Source organism: Camelus dromedarius, chromosome 8 (genome assembly GCF_036321535.1).
Source record: "Camelus dromedarius isolate mCamDro1 chromosome 8, mCamDro1.pat, whole genome shotgun sequence".
NCBI classification, from domain to species: domain Eukaryota; kingdom Metazoa; phylum Chordata; class Mammalia; order Artiodactyla; family Camelidae; genus Camelus; species Camelus dromedarius.
The window spans coordinates 57,392,309-57,398,308 of record NC_087443.1 but is presented as its reverse complement, the minus strand read 5'-3'; positions in this window follow the sequence as shown (position 1 = coordinate 57,398,308).

The following is a 6,000-nucleotide window of genomic DNA, read 5'->3' as shown; positions in this document are numbered from 1 at the left end:
CGTGATACTGCAGAAAGCGGAGCGAGAGCTAGAGGGAGGAGGAGCCGGAGCCGGGAACCCGGCCCCAGGCAGGTCACCACGTGTACGCCCCCGGCGCGCGTGAGCTGTAGGAAGTAGGGGCTCAGACCCTGCCTGGGCCGTGGGTCCCGGCGGGAGGCTGGAGATAGTCACGCATCACTGCACTGTGCGAAACCCCGACACACTTCGGTGCATCAAACTTGCAGCCTAGGGAAGGCTTGTTTTGGAGCACGGCCTCCAGCTCCAGCAGAAAGGCGCCCTCGGCGAACTCCTACCCGGCAATAATTCCCTGCCGGCCCTACCGTTTCACCATTGGCCAGGGAAATTTCCCAGCATTTCGCCTCTCCTGCCTCTTGCGTTCCCCCTTCTGGTCAGAAAAATACCCTGGAGACAAGTCTTGAATCTATGTGTTTGATCTCAACTCCAGCTGACCTTTCATGTTTTAAAAATTTCCAAATTACTGAGGTTGAATTCCTTATTAAGATCCAAATGTCCGTTAATAAGGAACTGTTGAAATAAATTATGATACTACCGTACCATGGAATACTACACAGAAGGAAAAAGTAATGATGTGGATCCATGTGTTTGTGATATGGAAATATCTCCAAAGTAATAGTTGAAAAATAACAAGGTGTAGAACACTGTGTATAATATGCTACTGTTTGTATTAAAAGATTATATGTACGTATATAAAATACTTGGTTTAATATGCAGAGGATACACAAGAAATTTGTAATTGTGTTCACCTCTAGGGAGCAGGCCTATAGTACAATACCAAAAGCAGGAAATTGATGTGGTATAATGTGTGTGTATATTTTATCACATATATAGATTTCTGTAACCATTGCTGCAATCAAAATGCAGAACTATTCTATCATCACCATAAAGATCTAGGAGGGAGACTTTTAATTGAATTCCTTGTATTGTTTGAATTTACCATGGGCCTGTTACTTTTTTACTTTTATGCATTTACTTAAAATTTTTATATAGTAACATTCACTTTTTGGTGTAGCATTCTATGAATTTTGACAAATGTGTATTCATGTGACTGTCAAATCAAGAATAGTGCCAGCATCCTCTAATATTCCCTCTGTATTTTTGTGGTTAACCCTCCTCCCATTTCATCCTCTGGCAGCTACTGATTTGTTTTCCCCTATAGTTTTTCTTTTCCAGAATGTAATATTAACAGTATAATACAATATGTAGACTTTTGGATCTAGCTTCCCTTACTTAGCATTATGCTTTTGAGAGTCATCTATGTTGTTGTGTTTATCAATAGTTCATTCCTTTTTATGGCTGGGTAATATTCTATTACCTGGATGTATCACAATTTGTTTAGCCATTTACTAGCTAAAGAAGATTTGAGTTATTTCCAGTTTTTGGCAATATGTGCAGATTTTTGTATGAACATATGTTTTCATTTCTCTTGGGTAAATGTACCATAGACCTGTATTACTTTTTAAAGTATAAAAGCAGCAATAATTTGGCATTCTATCTTTGGCAGCTCTGACTAATTTTTAAAAATCATATGTAAAATCTTATTTTCCATAGAATTCTAAAGATATTGATTGAGAAAGCCTTGTAAAAGATAAAGCTCAATACAAATGTTTCCCAGCTAAAAGTTACCTTCTTTTCATAACAAACTCTTATCAATCATCCAGAGTGGAAATAGCCTGCTTCTAGTTTGGGACTAGATAGGCCTCAGTAGGCTGCTGGTCACATTCCTACATAGGCTGCCTTTCATATTCTGCAAGGAGTGAGAAACAAACCTGCCATTGCCTTAAAATGCACTAGATCCTGTCCACTACAAGTTGCCTCTTGCATGGACTGCTTAAGAGACCAAAGGAAGATTTAATCTGAAGTGGGGACATTGAGGCATTTATTGGAAATATAGGGGAAAGGGTGAAGAAGTGTCAGGCGTGTGATTTTTTTCTCTTAAGTGTTAGCAAAAAATGTTTTCACTTTTCTCCTGACATTTAGATCTCTCTCTTCTCCTTACCTAAGCTCCTCAGCTTAGGTACCTCTTATCCTAAAGGTTCTCTCACCTCTTTTAGGTCTCAGGACTTTATCATCATTATAATACCACCTAACACCTTTATCAAGCTTTAGAGTTACGAAGGGGTTTTATATCTATTATTTCATACACACACATACAGCCCTGTGAAGCATACATAATGATACCCTTTTTACAGATCAGGTGAAATGACTGGCAAAACTTCTTTCGACTCTAGGTTGCTGCTCCCTCACTCCACGGTGCTGACCTGTACTAAAATAGAAGCTTTCAAAAATATTTGATTAGGAATTTAAAAACCTAAATTTCTTATATAAAGTATTACATTACCATTGAAAATAAAGCTTTAATGCAGAGAAGCTTAAATAAAAAGAACCTATAACCCCACCAACCAGAGTTAAACACTGTTAATATTTTGACACATTTCCTTTTTAATTTTCTACATAGATAACTGAGAAATACACACACACACATATATACCCTCATATATGTGTGTATTTTATAATTAAATACATATTATGCATACAATTCTAGTCTGTTTCTGTCACTTAACATATCAAGAACATTTTCCCTAATTTAATTAAAATTCTTTTATAAACATAGTTTTTAATGAATAATATTATTACACTATTGTATGTGTGTGTGTGTGTGTGTATATATATATATATATATAGCATGGAGAGAGAGAGAATTGTAAGAATGATACTATTTCTAGTTGCACCAGCTCTATTATTAACAAGTGTTAGGCTTAGGAAAGTCAGTCTACATTTCTGGGCCCATTTCCTCACCTGTTAAATGAAAACAGTTTTAAGGTCCCTGTCCTTTCATAAGTCAGTGAGTAAGGGCTAATGTACACTGGGTGAAGGTAATCTAGTGAGATTGAGTACTTTTCCTTTACTGACCAGGAAGTTCTGGAAAAGTACTGGGTTTCCAGAGCTTTAAGGAGGCTGAAAGGATTCCTGGGGACAGGTTCAGACACTGTTATTCTAGTGAGGAAGAGTTGCCAAAAATAGCTCCCCAGAATCTGAATGTTGACTAGCTTCCTAGCTTACAAAATGGGCATTTCCTCACCTCCCATAGAGATGGAGGAAACCATACTTGCCTTTAATCTCATGACTATGCTATTTCATAATGTACATATTAAAATGCTTTTGCTTCTTTCATTCCTCATTCATTATTCAATAAATATTTGTTAGTAAACAAAGAGCCAGGCTCTGTGCCAGATGTGCAGAGACGGATGTCGTGCAGAGACGGATGTCATCTTTGCCATCATGGAGTTTAGATGACACTGAGGATGACAGACATGAACCAGAAATTGCTTACCTACCTAATTGATTAATTACTCCTATGAAAGAGATGTTCAAAGTGCCATGCAAGTATGTAATCTGGGGACCCATCTAGCGAGGGAAGGTCTGGGCAGACTATATCCAAAAATGAAATGGAATGAAAATGGAAGAATTTATACATCAGAAAGAATGTTTTGTATCTTCTATTCTTTTTTTGTAATACTTTTTAAACTATGACAATGTATTAATAATATCCCTAATAATATAACCTGTTAACATTTATTGAGTACTTACTGTGTGCCAAGTACATTATGCCTTTTAATCCTCAGAACAGATGAGAAAACTGAGGCTTAAATTGGGTAACTTTGCAAAAGTCACGTCATCTGTGGGTAGTGGAGACCAGTTGGATACACAATCTGAGACCAGAGTCTATAGTTTTAAAAGTTGAGAAAATAATAACACCAGCTAACCCTTACATAAGGTTTATTATTTATCAGGCATAAATTGTCTCATTTAATTCTCATAAGAACTTTTGGAAGTAGGTATTACTATTATCAAATCAACTTTACATGAGGAAGCTTAGCTATAGAGAAATTAAGTACCTTGGTGGCCAAGATTATGTAACCAGAGGCAGGAGCACTGCCACTACACCACACTATTTTACTCAATACTGTCATATTTTTGCCCACTTACATACATCATCTTACATAGTTGCACATGTAATGTTCCAACAATTGTAGTATCCTATTACTTTTCATTCATCATTGTAGCATATTTTCCCTCATTAAAACTATTTATAAACATTTTTTTCCTCCCCACTCCCCACTCTGTTGTTATTGTTGTTTATTTGTTGGTTTTATCACAGGCATAGAGGATTATGTTAATCATTTCCTCAATTCCCAGGCTTTGAAAAAGCCACCTTCACCCCCTAACTAATCTCGATCCCAATCCCCTCCCCCAGCAGGCAGCCATTCCAACATTTTGATGTCCTTAAAACAAGTATGTATCCTTGTAAAATACACAGTATTGGTTTGTGTGTATTTTTTCTTTTATTGCGATGATTCACGTATCATAAAATTCACCGTTTTAAACAATGCAATTCAATGGTTTTTAGTATATTCATAAAGTTGTGCAACCAATATCACTATCTAATTCTAAAATATTTTCAGCACCACGAAAATAGACCCTTACCCACTAGCACACTTCTCTTCCCCGACCCAGCCTTTGGGAACCACTGATCTACTTCTGTCTGTGCTTTGAATTTTCATTAGAAGTGCTATAGAACTTGTTCTGTTTATCAAATTTTCACTCAATACCACATTTGTAAAATTTGTCCATGTTGCTGAATGTAATTCTGGCTTGATGCCTCTAAATGCTGGGTGGGCTTCCATAGCGGAAGGCCACAACGCTGTTTTTATCCATCCCCTTAGAGATGGACACAGATTACCATCACCTTCCCACTGCTATCAACAAAGCCACAGTGACATTCTTATCATTCCTTACTGGACCACTGGGGGTTTCCTCTGGGATGGACCCACTGTGGGACTGCTGGGTCACAGTGTATACATATACTTAATTTCACTCAGTACAGCCAGGTTACTCTCCACCAGTAGTGCCTAAAGTTTCCTGTTTTCTTGGCCTATACTTAGTATATTCACTTTCCTAATTTGTCCAAGCCAATGAGCATGAAGTGTTTTCTCATTTTAAAAATTTGAATGTCTCTGATTCTTAACAACTTTGAGCATCTCTCATGCATTTTTTAGCCTTTCAGGTGTGAAATTCAGTGAAATGGGGCTAAAGTTTGGGGATGGCATTTAAAGTACATCTGCTCTTTCACGGGATGTGCATTCAACAGTGCTTCATATCTGAAAACACTAACCCATGCTTTACTTGGCTTGAAGCCCTGGACCAACTCAGACAGAAGCATGGAGATGGAGCTTCCTGAGAGTAGGGGTAAAGCAGGCTGGACTTGTTAATGTCTACAATAGGCAGTTAATTGTGTGCACAGCATTTCTCAGATACAGGTATTTCTATCAGTTAGTTAGAGACGCTCCTGCCTCTGACAGGGAGAATTTTTTTTTTCCAAAAAAGGTCAAGAGTTTTTTTTGAGAATGATTAATCCCCAGCATCTTGGCAGTCAGAAGTTCAGTCTGAATTTGATCACCAGCTAACCAGATCATTCAACACCTGAATCAGGTGTTCCAGTTGTGGGTACCAGCCTGGGTCCCAAAAAGCTGGAAGCAGAGACAATAACTTCCAGTCAAACTGAAAAAAAAAATTGAAGATGTTTTCTTTACTGAGAGGAGATGGGAATTGAAAGTTATTCATATGCGACTGGCTTGAGCATTGTTTTCTTGGATAATCCGGTTCTCAGATGGGCAGGAGAGAAAGTCAGTCTCATTAGGACAGACTTTAATGCAGACAAACATTCATTTTTTTCTTTGTAGAGTAATGACTCTCAAATTTTTTATGCATAAAAATCATAAAAGTCACTTGGGAGGGTTGTTTGTTTTTAAACAGATTCTAGAAGGATACACAGGAAACTGCTAACACTGGTTGCCTCTACGAAGAGAAACTGGTAGCTGGGAAACAGGGATAGGAGAGAGACTTTTCCCTTTTGATCTTTTAAATTTTGTACAATTAACATACATTCCCTATTCAAAAACAATTTACATTTAATTTTAA